Genomic DNA, 15,633 nt, shown 5'->3' with positions numbered 1-15,633 from the left:
AAAATAACTTGATATGGCTTCAACAAAAGGCAATGTAATCACTTTTCCTTGACAATTCACTCCCCCCCTATGCAATACAAGAAATGGAAGGATAGCACACAGTCTTCAAGAATCCCAACAAATCACACTTTATAATGCAATACACAGTTCCAGTTCCCCCAGCAAGCTTAGAGAAAACAGGGATGAGTTTTAAACACAGGCAAATTACTTTAATGTGGTTTGCAAGGAAGTGAAAAGGTGCTAAAATTGCTTTTAATTCCCTGTAGAGGTTCAGGGTAGGTGATGGCTACTTTATATTAGTTCGGGCTCACTTTAACAATGCTCTATGAGTTATTACCAAGTTGCAAACGGATTTTAACAAAAGAAAGAATGGAGCTGCTATTTTGACAAGTGGAGAAATTGAGCCAAAATCGCAAATCGCGGTAAATTTCGCGAGTGCGTGAATCGCAATTGCGGAAAAAGTATAAGGAGGAGTAGGAAGTCGTTTCTAGGCTTCTTGGAAAGCATAGATTCTAAGCTTTCAGAGGAAAGTTAAACCACGTTTCTAGCACAAACGGTTCCAGAGATACAGACGATTTAATAAAGGTAGATTTTCGGATTTAAAGTAAAACTCAAAATGACAGGTGACAGCAGGTTCTTGCAAAAATTCTCGGCAAAACTTCAAACAGCTTGCCCGGCTGTTGAATAGTTTGGTTAGTTTTGAGGCCTGCTGAAGAGGATTCAGCTGGTGGATTCAGGCCTCTCTGCTACAAATTCTGGAGTTAATTTCTGCTACAGGTTCTGGAGATTGATGGATTTGAAGTCTGGATCTCTGGATGTGAAGTCGTCGGTCAGCATGCTCCGCAGCAAATGGAATTGAATCTCTCTACCTGTCCCAGCAGTCTCTTTTTATGTGTTTTGGAAAGTGGGTGTGTGCGTTGGTCATAACTAAACCTGCCCCTCTCACTTATCACTGGCCAATTCCTCCTCTCTCCCTTGATTGGGGGAAGGAAATGTGAGTCAGAGTGATGCTGTAGGTTTTATGGTCAGAGGAACCTCCCCTTGTCAGATTGCACACAAATCTATTTCTGACCCTAATACATATTTATCTATGTACCATTTTTCTAATATTATAGGTCCAGTTAACATATTTTCTGTAGCACCAAACCATCCGATCCCTGTCTTTGTACGATGTCGTGTCCACTGATGACAGAATTCTCCCCTTTTCATCCAGATAACAACCTCTAAACCTTTCTGGTTTATCCACTTCCCCCAAGCCAGCTTGTTCACAGAGGCACAGCTGCCCCCCAGTTTCTCCCAAGAGGAAGCTATTTTACGACGCCCCCAATATAACATTTGCCTGAGACAAGGGAGTTGCATTGTTCTGTCCCTTCCAGTTCCCAGGTGCTCCACCCCTAATCTAATCAGAGAGGTGTCAACTCCTTTTGGCAAGGGGAAGAGTGGCTGAGCAGGTTTCATCTCCTGTCGGGGGTAGTTGTCAGGCAGAATCCAGTTTACTTAAGCCAGGTTTCAGCTAAATGTCACTTTTTGTTCCCAGTTTTCTACATTCAAATCAAACTGACAATTTTTACCTATACATTAAATAATTACTTCCTTCAAGTCATTTCAGAATGTAGTTTTACATTGTATCCACCTCTTAGCAAGTCTTTCCTTGGTCTGGTTTTGTTTCATTTGTTCAGTTTTACACAAAAGTCTGGTGGTTTTAAAACGCCGGCTTTCTGATAGTGGTGAGTACTGGTAATGCAACCATTTTTGGGATTGAGAAAATGAATTCCCCACAGTTCTGAGTTGCTTTTGGCAATCAGCATTGCCATTCCCAATGGTTTCAGGCTACTGTGTGTGTAGCCCAATGGTGGTTTTAGGCAGTGCCCTCCTGTGCTCACAACATAGGCAAAAATGGGTGGCAGTCTATTCTTCATGTTTTCCCTGTGCACTCTCTGGGGAGTTCTGGCCATCATGATGTTTTCCATGCCAGTACTGCACAGTTTTATGGTAGGGCTTGGATGCATGGGTAAAAACATCCCACAACATCTTTCTTGCACGCAAGTTAAGGAATGCGCAGTCGTATGCAAACCCAATCGCTGGATCCCGCACATAGCAGAATCAGGTGGTTAGCAGTGCAGTTTTATAGAAATGAACGGTAGATGAAATGTTCTCTCTCACTAAACGTTACAGAAGCATAAGCCTCTTGCCAAATGGTTTATAAATGACAGAAGGATGTTTACGAACCTCAAATATGGGAGACAAAGGCAGTGTATTCACCAATGCTAATCAGCGGAGGAACTTGCAGTCTGCACAGGTGGTATCCAATCACAATCCCCCCCGTCACACCACTCACACAGCTGAGCACAGTCAGACACCTACATGCCCCATAACCAATCATGATAACCAAAAAAGGGGAATGCAGCGAAGGGACGGTGTGGGAGATATGAGTACCAAGGGGTGCAAGTGCAAGTTAGAGCATCGTGTTTTTGCAAGGAGGTGAAGGTGACTCCAGCGAGTGAACTAGAGGAGAAGTGGAGAGTTACAGAGGCCCAGGAGAAAAGGAGAGAGCAGAGACGTGGAGGAGAGTAGCGAGAGCGCTGAGTAGGCGAAGGAGTGGTGAGGAATGAGAGGAGAGAGCAGAAGAGGAGGAGAAGAGAGACTGCAGAGCACAAGAGGTTGAGAGAGGAAAAATGGAGATGAGGAGAGAAACAGTGATATAGAAGCAGAGGAGGTAGAAGAGGAAAAAGCCAAAAGATCCCCCAAACGAATTATGGCACTCCAGATGTTTTGAGTCTGTTGGAGAAGATGTCTCTGGAACCTACCATAGTGTCAGCACCTGCTTCTAATACAATTTTAGTTCCCTTTTTTATCTCTTCAACCTCCTCACCTGTGGAGTCGAAATCCTCCTCAACTGGGCTGAGCGCTCGGTGTGCCGTGTAGTCCTTTTCCTTTTTTCGAGGCTGAACGTGTCTCCCACAAGAGGAAGCCACAGTGAGAGCGTGTAAATATGCCCTGACCGTGTCCTCCTCCCAGGAGGGACAAAAAGGGGGAAAAAAGCCAGAATAGGCAAAAAAACCCTTGAACCGGCAGGTATCCTGATGGCAGCTGGGCTCGTGTTAAGCAGACAAAAGACGGGAGAAGGCAGCAACAGGAAGCACCGGGATAAGTAAACTCCAGCAAACACCGGAAAAGAAAATAAACAAACGAAAGGCAGAAAGCCGGGCACGAAGGAGTGAAAGGAGGGAGGAGGGAGAGTACTGAAGGCGGGGACCAGAGAAGGACCGGGAAGAGGAAGGAAAGTGCAAAAGGTAAGGCTCGAGGAGCAAGAGGTAAACAGCGTGTAGCAAGACAGCGGCAACGAGGAAAAGCAGCTGACCGTGGAAGGTTGCAACGCGCTGGACCAAGGGAGAGGAGTGGTTAAATAACGCTACGGTCAACGAAGCGGAAAAAGACTAGACCGCTTAGTGAACGCAGCGTCAAGCGTGACGGGAATCAGGAAGTCCGTAAGCGGCAGCGGGGCCAAAGACGCCAGCTGAGAATGCGGCGCATGACAGTAGGCCCCCCACCAAGGCCCAGACCTCCCGGTTTACCGGGATGTAATCGGTGGAACTTCCGGAGAAGGACAGGAGCGTGGATGTGTGCTTTGGGTTCCCAGGAGTCCTCCGCATGGGAAAAACCCTTCCAATGCACCAGGTATTCTAGGCGCCCTTTGCGGTACCTGGAGTCCAGCAACCTGGATACTTCATACTCGGGTGTATCAGGTGAGTGAGAGAGAGTGGGGAAAGGACGAGCCCTTAGTGCTTGTTCGGCTCTCTTCAAAAGTGATGCGTGAAACACTTGGTGAATCCGCCTAAGAGAATGTGGCAGCTTTAGGTGGAAGGCCACTGGATTGATCTTGGCAGTAATGGGATAGGGACCAATAAACCTGGGGGACCGCTTAGACGGCCGAGACCATCTAGGAAGGTATTTAGTGGATAACCACACCTTGGAGCCCACCTCCCAATCAGGTACTACCTGCCGGTGCCGGTCGGCTTGCTTCTTGTAGGCCTGGAGGCTATCTCTGAGGTTCAACTTAGCTTTGTTCTGGATTTCCCTTATTCGGACTAGTACCTCCTCTAGCGCCGGAAGTGCAGGTATGCAGGGAAAATGGGGAATGATGGCTCGGGGATGAAATCCATAAGAGCAATAGAAGGGAGACATTCTGCTTGAGGAATGACTGGCATTATTATATGCGAACTCCGCCGTCGGCAGCATATCCACCCAGTTGTCTTGTTCCAAGTTGGTGTAGCTGCGCAAATATTGTTCCAAGGTGGCGTTTAAACACTCCGTCTGCCCGTTAGTGTGGGGATGATATCCCAATGACAATGCGCGCTGGATATTAAGAGCGGCGCATAAGGACTTCCAGAATTTGGAGACGTATTGGCTCCCTCGGTCTGATACAATCTTGTCTGGAAGACCATGGAGTCGAAACACATCTTTAATGAAAACCAATGCCATACCATCGGCCGTTGGTATACCAGGGAGTGGAGAGAAATGAGCCATCTTGGTGAGGGAATCGATGGTCACCATTATGCATGAACATCCTTGAGACAAAGGTAAGTCCACAATGAAATCAGTGGATATATGACTCCACGGACGTTCCGGGATGGAATCTTGTTGCAGTAGACCGATGGGTTTCTTTGTGTTGTTTTTACTCTGACAGCAGACTCTGCAGGACCTGGCGTAATGTTTAACGTCTTCAGACAAACTTGGCCAATAAAAGGCTCTTCTGATCAGGTCCAGGGTACTCACCTGCCCCCTATGGCCTGCAGTATTGTGATCGTGACACCAGGACAATATGTCTTTCTGAAGAGGTTTGGATGGTACCCAGATCCTCTGGTTCTTCAGGAACAAACCATCCTTTTGAATCATGCCTCGGGGTTCTGGTTGTAAAGAGACGGCTTCTTTTATCTGTTGAAACAAGGAGGAGATAGTGGCAACAATGCGGTTCCTGGGAAACAGCTTCTCCGGGCAGGATGAGGCCACATGGGAGGAAAAAGACTTCCTGGACAGGGCATCTGCCAAAGTGTTTTGGCTTCCAGGAATATATAAGTGATGCTAAAGTCATATTGTGAGAAAAAATGCGCCCATCGGGCTTGTCTGGAATTGATGCACTCCATTGACTGTAGAACTTGTAAATTCTTATGGTCGGTCCGAATTACGAAAGGGTGACTGCACCCCTGTAGGAGGTGTCACCAGACTTCACAGGCTTTTTTCATGGCCAGAAGTTCACGTTCAATCACGGAATAATTCCGTTGACTCGTAGTGAGAGTTTTTGACAGATAAGCTATTGGGTGTTCCGCGTTGTCATGCTCTTGTAGTAGAACAGCTCCTATAGCTGCGGCAGAGGCATCTGTCTCAACGATAAAAGGTTTGTTTTGGTCCGGCTGGCATAGGATGGGAGCACTGCAGAAGCTCTTCTTCAAGAGCTGAAAGCTCTCTTCAGCCTGAGGGCTCCAGATGAAGGGCACAGATGTCTTCTTTAATAAGTTGGTAATCGGTAGAACAGTGTTGGAAAAACCTGGCGCGAAACGCCTATAAAAATTAGTCAGGCCCAGGAATCTCTGAACCTCTTTGACTGAGGAAGGAGCCTTCCAATGGAGAATAGCCTCGACCTTTTTTTGATCCATTTGCACTCCTTGTGGTGAGAGGATAAACCCCAAGTAAGGTACCGAAGATGCCCCAAATACACACTTTTCACGTTTGGCCAATAAATGATGTTTTTTAAGTTGCTCCAAGACCTCTGTGAGATGCAGCAGATGCTCCGACATAGTCTGTGAAAAAACAAGTATGTCGTCAAGGTAAACTACCACTGAAATAAACAATAAATCTGAAAATATCCTGTCTATGAACCTTTGAAAAATAGCTGGAGCATTGACTAGTCCGAAGGGCATCACGTAGTATTCGTACAGGCCAAATGGCGTCCTGAAGGCCGTCTTCCATTCATCTCCGGGACTTACTCTGAGTTAGTGATATGCATTGCGCAGATCCAGTTTGGAGAAAACTGTCACTCCCTGTACCGATTCCAAGATGTCAGGAATGAGGGGCATGGGGTACCTGTCCTTGCAAGTTACCTTATTGAGTCCCCTGTAGTCGATGCATGGCCTGAGGTCTTTAGAATCCCTCTTTGGGATAAAGAACAAGGGAACTCCCGCCGGGGACTTAGAGGGTCTGATGAGACCGTTGCATAAGTTGTCATCCAAATACTTTCGTAAAGCGTCCTTTTCAGTCTTGGATAAAGCAAACATTCTGCCGAATGGCACCAGGGCATTGGGTATCAGCTCGATGGAGCAGTCCTCCGGTCTATGGGGTGGTAATGCCATGGGGGCGGATTCAGCAAACACCATAGGGTATTCTTCCAATACCTTGTCAATGGAATGCACCCCTATACTCGTGGGGAGAACAGTGGGAGATATCTTTACCTCCTGGTAGTGTGCTTCTTGGAAGCAGTGTGTTTGGCAATAGCTGGAATTAAAATGCAAACAATTAAACTTCCAGTCGACATGGGGATTATGTTGTCGCAGCCAGGTGATCCCCAAGATTAGTGGAAAATGGGCTGCTCGAATGATGTCAAAAGTAATGACTTCTGAATGTCGAAAAATAGTGAGAGGAAGGGGCTCGGTAGTCTGAACAATGAGTCCTGAGCTCAAAGGTGTACCGTCAACTCCTTCTACTTTCTGGCCGTGTCTGCGATCTATCCGTGAAGCACCAACTTTGTCTACCCAAAGGGTGTCAGCGAAGTTCCCTGCGGCACCGCAATCCAAGAGAGCCAGCGTCTCTACAGGGCTGTCATGGATAGTAACTTTAACCGTTATAACCATAAGGCGGGAATCCTCAGAAGGGTTTGAGGAATCAATTGACATAGTCACGTAGGGACTGGAAGACTGCCCTCGATAACCCATCCCAACTAGGCTTGAGGGTTTGTGTTTTCCGCCGGTTTCTTGGTTAATTCAGTACAATTATGCACCGTGTGGCGATCAGAGGCACAATAGGCACATAGGCCCTGTTCCCTTCTCCTCTTTCTTTCTTCAGGCGTTAGAGAACGGCAAGTAGTGCCGATTTACATGGGCTCATCGTGAGGTTTGAGTGCTGTTGAAGGTGGTGAGGAGGTCCTTGAAAAGGAGGTACGTGTCTTTCTTCTTTCTTGGCGTCTTTCTTGCATCCTGAACTCCATCTGGAGGGCGGCCGTCATCAGATCCTGCAGGGAAGTAGGACGAGGGAAGTGAGCCATTTCGTCTTTTAATTCTTCCCTAAGGCCTCAGCGGAACAGAATAAATTGGGATTGCTCAGACCAACCCGTCTCCAGGGCCAATCTCTTAAATGAGGAGATATAAGACAGCACATCAACTTGTCCTTGACGAATGTCCATCAAGTCTTCTCCAGCTGCCATTGAAATTTCGGGTCTTTCAAAGGTTCGTTTGACAAAGTCAACAAAGGCATCGAAATTCTGAAGGACAGGGTCGTTTCCGGTGACTAGGGGGGTGGCCCAAGCAAGAGCGTTCCCTGTCATATTGGACACCAAGAATCCAACCTTGGCATGATCAGAGGCATAGGTGCGGGTTCTAAAGGAAAAATACACCCTGCAGGCGTCAAGGAATTCTTTTAGAGTTTTGGGGGAACCATCGTACTTCCCCGAAGACAATGACATAGGAGGCAGGTCTGTGTTGGGGGGCTCCCTCACTGCCACCATTTGCTTTAACAGGTTGTTTTCGGTTTTCATATTTTGCATTTCGAGAGAGAGGCTTTGTACTGCAGCAATTAGTTCCTGCACTTGCTCAGGAGTTGCCATGGTTGTTGTCTGTGGGCGTTGCAAACTGTCAGCACCTGCTTCTCATACAATTTTAGTTCCCTTTTTTATCTCTTCAGCCTCCTCACCTGTGGAGTCGAAATCCTCCTCAACTGGGCTGAGCGCTCGGTGTGCCGTGTAGTCCTTTTCCTTTTTTCGAGGCTGAACGTGTCTCCCACAAGAGGAAGCCACAGTGAGAGCGTGTAAATATGCCCTGACCATGTCCTCCTCCCAGGAGGGACAAAAAGGGGGAAAAAAGCCAGAATAGGCAAAAAAAACCTTGAACCGGCAGGTATCCTGATGGCAGCTGGGCTCGTGTTAAGCAGACGAAAGACAAGAGAAGGCAGCAACAGGAAGCACCGGGATAAGTAAACTCCAGCAAACACCTGAAAAAAAAATAAACAAACGAAAGGCAGAAAGCCGGGCACGAAGGAGTGAAAGGAGGGAGGAGGGAGAGTACTGAAGGCGGGACCAGAGAAGGACCGGGAAGAGGAAGGAAAGTGCAAAAGGTAAGGCTCGAGGAGCAAGAGGTAAACAGCGTGTAGCAAGACCACGGCAGTGAGGAAAAGCAGCTGACCGTGGAAGGTTGCAACGCGCTGGACCAAGGGAGAGGAGTGGTTAAATAACGCTACGGTCAACCAAGCGGAAAAAGACTAGACCGCTTAGTGAACGCAGCGTCAAGCGTGACGGGAATCAGGAAGTCCGTAAGCGGCAGCGGGGCCAAAGACGCCAGCTGAGAATGCGGCGCATGACACATAGGCCCAGTTGGCAAAGGAAGGTCTGAGGCCAACAAATAGCGGGGAAAAGAGGTGGCAATCCCCTGGGGTCCAATCAATAACATATTCGTTTCGGCCTGACCCACTAGAAAGTCTAAGAATAGCAGGTGGGGAACCTGGTAGAAAAGTCGACTGGGACAAATGCCGGATCACGAAAATTTTAGCAGAAGCCAAGAAAGAAATGCCAGGAAAGACGTGGGGACACCATAAAGGCCAGAGACTTTAAGCAACTGTTTTCAGCCAAGGAAGTGGCTTTGAATCAAGAGTCAAAAGAGGTAAAGATCACTATCTTAAGGGGACGACCTGTCTGATTGTGAATCTAATAAATGTCTGTGAATTTTTACATGGTCTCAAGTCTTAAGTTGATCCACTATCCATCATACGGGCCAGGCAATTGGCAAGTGCTTGATTTTGCCTCATTCATATATGAGGATTGTTCCAGTTTAGCCACAGGTAGCTGTTGGTCATACAACTTTGGAGGTGGTGAAGGAAATTATTTTTGGTGTGGTGATCATGACTCATGTTGACCTGAGGGATAATACATTGTGAATTGTCTGCTTATAGCTGCAATTCGTCCATGAAGGATTCGAGAAGGGATGCAAAGCGTTACATGTGTGCCTTAAAAAGCCCCAAAGGTTTGGAGGTGGAACTTCAAGTTGTATTGACGCCTTTGCCCATTGGTCAGCCAAGTCAGTGTCATGCCTTGTTCATGTATGAGGGATTAGTTATGCTGCTGAGAGGTCCAACACGTTAAGGGCCATATATTAGTTTTGATATATGTTATCAGGGGTTCTTCCATGATGTTAAGGAGGGTGACTTTTGAGCTTGAAATGGGTCTGAAGCCTGATTATCGGTAATGGAATAGGATGTGGGCTTTGCTAAACTTTGTGATTGGGCTGTTACAATTCTTTCCATGGTCTTGACCTCCAAAGGCAGGTTGGCGATTGTGCAAACATTTGAAAAACTTGCTCTGGTTCATGTGGGGCTTCTTGAAGAAAGTAGTGAAAGTGTTTTCTTGTTGGCTGGGGAGATGTTGCAAGGGAGGGTTGATAAGCTTGGTTAAGACAAATCTAAATGTACAAGTAGAGCAATTTTCAATATCCTCCAGGAACATTCCTTTTTTCTGTCTATCCTTTAGGTCTAGGGTAAAGGATTCAATTTGCAATATTGTATAGATGTTTTGTGGAAACATGTGCTTTATATACTTCATTGAGTGATGGTTATGAAACAAATTGGAATTTGTTTCCTATTGTATTTAGAATCTATTTTCCCTAACATACCTGTATGAAGAGGAAAATATCTCCAGGGGTACTCCCCCCTTTTTTTATGAACTCTGCATTTGTTAATGTTCCGGGTAGGAGGTTATTTAAAATTTTTCAGGTGAAAGATATTGTCTTAAATTGTCATTTTAAGACATATTCACCAGCTAAAGGTAGCTTTGTAAGAGCTCCTCTGGCTCCTATTGATTTTGTTATATGTAGATGAGAAGACTGGTATAGATTTGAGCACTTTGAGGAAATGTTACACTCAGAAAGTGATCATTTTCCTCTATATGTAAAAGTAAATGCATTAGGTGGCAAATAAGATACTACTACACTTCAACCACATCCTTCTGTCTGTTCTAATAACAGAATATGAGAGGAATGGGAAGAGAAATCCAAATTATTTTATCTAAAAGAAATGTGTACCTTAGGAAATGAAAATGTTCGAAATTGTTTATTCACTGATATTTCAACTGCACAGATAGTTATCTCCTTTATCTTCCTTACTAAAACCATTGAATTTGTAATATGTGATGACTAACCCTTTGAGACCAAGAAGAGTAAATACCCTTGTTAATAAGTGTTACAATAATGATTGTAGAATAGCTAAATCTGTTGCTGTCTGTCTTCAAGGAGGTGTCTTCTTCTTGTGCTGAAATTGTAGCCACAAGGTCTAAGTACAGGTCAATTGTAACATAAGCTAAAACCAATGCCCAAAGAAAGCCTTGGCTCAATTACATCTGGCCTGAACCGCTAAAGATTCTCTTATGTATTGGTAACTAGTGGCCTCTGGACATCATCAAATAACTCCTCAAATGCCCTGTAGGACAATTTGCCTGCATCTAGTTGGTTTAATCATTTCTCTATCTTATATTGCCCTCAGCAGGATGTTTTTGATCTGCACCTTGACTTAACTAAACCACTATATTGTTTGACTGATGTTTTAGACTTAGCTGAAGTTAAGGAACATACAAGAGACCTTTCCTCACTTAAGGCCCCCAGTCTCGATGGAGTTCTTGGTAATCTTAATACATCAGTCATTGACCTTCATGCACCCTGGTTGATCAGTGTCTTTTAGGCTGTATTGATACCTAGAGTAATACAGATAAATAGAGTAAATATAGTTACTCTCTTCAGTTGTCCCCATTTTCAAAAATGGTGGCTGGCAAGATCCGGCCTGTTATCATCCAATTTCCTTATGGAATATTTCTCTTGTTGGGGAAATCTGTACTCCATAAACTAACTATGTTGGTCAAAATCAAACATTTGATTTAGGTCTTATATCTGAGATTTTGTGAATCATTTGGCCCCGATGAACAGTATTTAAATCTGTCATGAATTGTGGTTAAGTACCATGTAATCTGGGCGGTGAGGGGGACCTCTAACTAGGTTTCAAGGACTCACTCACAGCTTTTGACAAGTTGGATTGATCCCTCTTATGGACCATTTTGTTGTCCGACAGTATTCATAAGGACATTCTGAGTTTATGAATTAATCTCCATACTAGGAGATTCCCTATAGCTCAGGAAGTTAAGCAAGGCCGTGTGATCACACCTCTCCTTTTCATCAATGTTTAGGTTTGGACAATGCGCTCCTGTCAATAACCCCCTGGTGTTCCCAAGGCTTACGGAAGAGTAATACAATATTTGGCCTATGCGGACAATGTTGTTCTGATAGGACATATTCCCACAGCTGTGCAATCCTTGCTGTGGAGCTATGAACATTTATGAATCAATGTAGGAAAAAAACGGTGAACACCATAACGTAAAAAATCATGGTATATCTAAACACAAAATCAAAAACATGCATGTTTCACATCTGAAATTAGCCTCTTACTAGAGTGTATTTCTTTGATTTTACCTAGGGGTTTTCGATTTTAAGTACTAACAACTGCTCAGCTCATATAGAAAAGACAGGCTTATGCATACATGCATACGCTGTACAAGATGTATACTAAGCCACTCTTCGATCACATTGACAGCCTCGAAATCCCCTACACTAACTTTGCTGATGACACGCAAGTACTACTTAAACTCACTGGAAACCAATGCCTGGACTCCCCTAACATCCATAGGACCTATAGCATCATTCAGCCTGGATGGCTAACCATCACTTATGCTTGAATGATGATAAGGTGGAGCTCCTTATCGTAGGCTCCCCACACAGACTCAAACACTGAGACCCAGCTTTCGACTACATTTCCATTGAAGGGAACATCACTCCCATATCTAGCCATGTGAAAACCCTGGGAGTCTATCTTGACTCAGAACTAACCATGCAAATTCATGTTAAAGCCATTGCATCCTACGCAGCTTACTCTACTAAACTCATTAACCTCAGTAGTAGTCCCTTGACAACTGCCTTATACTGGCCAGGGCCATCATCGGCACTACACTGGATTACTGCAACACTATCCTTGCAGGAACCTCTGCCAAAAACTTATCCAAATGACAACTTATCCAAAACAGCGTTCTTCGGGCTATTTGGGGCATGAAACGATCTGACCATATGCTCAGCTCACTGGCTGCCAATCAAAGCCTGTATTGAGTTTAAAATCCTCTCAACGACGCCCCGATGCATTCACAACACTGCACCTATCTCCCACACCCTGCGCATCTCCAAAAAGCCCAAACGACGTTGTCTGCGATCATCCACGTCCACCTCCCCAGTGACAGAGATTCACAAGACAAAGAGCAGGAGGAACAAGCTTCGCTGTCATAGCTCCTACTCCCTCTCTCTCGAATCATCTGCTGCCTTGTATCCAAGAAGAGCCCTCCTATCTTAACTTCTGTAAAAAGCTTAAAGCTGTACTGTTCAACAGACAAGACTAAACTGTTACCCTATCTTTCATCCTGTATTGACTGTACTGTAATCTAAACTAGCACTGTGATACTTCTGGGTTTTGGCGCTATCAACAAATGAAATAAATAAATCAATAACAGAAGCCTGTGAAGGTGCCTAATATTTTGTGAAAGAATATGGTAGGGGTAGTACTCCCAGCTATTAGAACCTATGAACCAAAATGTTGTGGTCTGGCTTGCTATGCTAGGGAAGCCTGGGACCTTAAATTAACTTCACTGTTAGATCTGATCGTGTGGCACTTTCTAAGGTCTATTCTGGGGTGTGAGTCTATCAACAGCCACTATTTAGAAACAGATTATCGGTTATCCCAGAAGGTATATGTTAAATCTGCTTTTTAGTGATTACATATACTGGTAAATGAGAGGGCTATTTAATTTAAAATCAAGAGATTTTAATGGATGTTTCATCAATGGATGAAATAGCTATACATTCTAAATGGCTCTCTGTTGTAAAAATATCTTTAAATCATTAGGTTTTTAAAACTATTTTAGTGATTCTACTGCAATTCTTTATAACTCTAAAGACCTTCTTAAATAGGCATATGCTGGGAAAATTAATATTGCCCACATTTTATCAATTCAAATGAAAGTTATTCTCAGAACCTTTTTTTCCATACTGTTATTTGAAAGGGGAACCTTCCACAAGAATTGGCGTTGAACCCATTATTTAGAAGGTATATCCACATTTAATTTTAATCGACTACCTTTAGCTTCTATTACCGCAAAATGTAATTGACATGGCACTAACTGCTGTCACTGTAATTCAAGCCTTGTGGAAAACCTACTTGATTTTATGTTTTTTGTAACTGCTATATACTTGAAAGGGAGAGTTATCTCTGTTCTCTGCTTCGATTAAAAATCGTTTCTCAATGTAGTATACCTCTATTTTATTTACCTCAGGCCAAGGATTTTGATGTTTGTTTCCCCTTTGAGCATTATTTGAGAGCCGCCATGAGAATTTGGCGGAAGTTTTTAAATTTATAAGGTGTTCACTTTGTAATTTGATGTTGTGTTTTAATTTCTTTTTATCCTTTTATGATTAACTCTATTCTGGTGATTATCATACTAACTTAGCTTGATATTTATGTATTTTAGTGATTAATATTTATATTTTCCTTGTATTATTTATTTTATAATATTGCTTAATGAAATCATTCAATTAAAGCTCTTTTAACTGGCTGACTGTCTGAATCAGCCCCTGGCCTTGAGTGATGAGTTTCAGACAGTAGCCAGTGATGACACAAGAGACTTCACTTCTTCTTTCAAGAAGGCTGATGAGCAGAGGTAAGTGGACAGGGCAGAGGTTGGAGGAAAAGATCATCTTCTGTGAGGGTGGAAAGGAGGTGAAGAATTATGTAGCAGGTGGCAATGAGAAAGAAAGTCATTTTTCTAAGTGGTTTGGGATATTCTCATTGATAGCCTTCACTGTGTTGCTGAAGAAGGCTCCAATTTCTTCCAAAAAATGGTGAATGCCTGGGATGGTTATTGGACGTTTGGAAGATTTCTGTGTTTGTTGAGGCCTTTGAAGACCTCTGGCAACCTATTGGTGTCTTCTGAGATCTTTTCTCAAGTTGTTCTTCCTTTATTCGCCTGATTCCCATTCTCTATTGTGGTCCTTGAATGTGAATAAGTTGCCGATTTTCGCAGATAGGCACCAGGCTCATCCTAATTTTCCTCCTGTATTTTCAGGTCTGTCAAATCTTGATCTCACTAGTTGTTTGTACTATTTACCGAAGGGAACACATCATTTGCAAATTAGTTTTAGTGCTGCCCGAACTGCTAGGTGACTACTCAACCGACCAGACCACAAGTACCCCAGACAATTATTGGCTTCCTGGGAATTCATCAGAAAGGTGTCGCTCAGACTAGGCACAGCAAACATAGGACCTACATATGGGCATAGCTGTCCCATATAGTATGACCTATGCAGACCATCTGAAGATGAAGATGGATATAATGTTTTGAGTGAATCACAACCACTGGCATCCCTCGTGACAATCCCCATCAACAAACATTTCTGATTGTTGTACCTTCAGAGAAGGGAAAACCTTAAGAAAATCAAGCTCAGACCCTCACCAAAAGGAGCAGTTTCTAAAACAAAACATTACTCTGATGACAGATTTATCCTAGGAATGTAACATGGCTGTGGGCCTCTTCACTATATGCTACCTTACTGCACCAAAATGAGCAATTGGGGGATCTGATTATTGGATGAAAGAAATTTACAATGGTTACTATTTATGAATTGGACACAAACGTTTTTGCCTGACAAATGTGTATACGTTGTTCATGGTGTGAGGAAGCAGAAGGTGCCTCACCCTCTAGTCCCCGCGGAACTCTCTCTCAGGTGGCAGGGTACGGCCATCGGCTTTGGATCCAGACCATGGGGGTGGACCAGTGAGGGAGGATCACCTGGGTGAGGGGACTTCAGGGAGTGAGACACCGGATAGTGAGACACAGTATCCCTCTCTTTCCTGTAACACCTTTACCTCATCCTATTATATAGGGTACATAGGAACTCTACCCTCCACCCCCTTTCCTGCACAAACACTTTCACACTGACAGCCCTCTCTGAGAGAAAACAGTCGAACACCCCGAGCAGTATACCTGACGTGTCCCAATACAATGGTGAGGCGAGGTCAGGCAATTACTGACCATCACTCACACTTGACTTCCATTAAGCTTCCCCACACGGATAAAAGGCAGAGCAGGAGAGCACTCTCTGAGCGAGGCAAAGCACACGAGGAAACAGCCGTTTCAAGACCCAGCTGAACGAGAGAAGAAAGACAGCAAATCAGGAGGGGATCGCAAGGAGGAACATTCCCTTGACCTTTCCGACAGGAGACCGTTACTTTCACAAGCCCTTGAGATTAGAAAGCGTAAGACCAGGAAACCACGTTGAAGAATTCTGTATTGTGTGTCAG

The sequence above is a fragment of the Ambystoma mexicanum genome, chromosome 4q (assembly GCF_040938575.1).
Source record: "Ambystoma mexicanum isolate Mex_15411 chromosome 4q, UKY_AmexF1_1, whole genome shotgun sequence".
Classification (NCBI taxonomy): Eukaryota; Metazoa; Chordata; class Amphibia; order Caudata; family Ambystomatidae; genus Ambystoma; species Ambystoma mexicanum.
Note: the sequence above shows the minus strand (reverse complement) of the source record.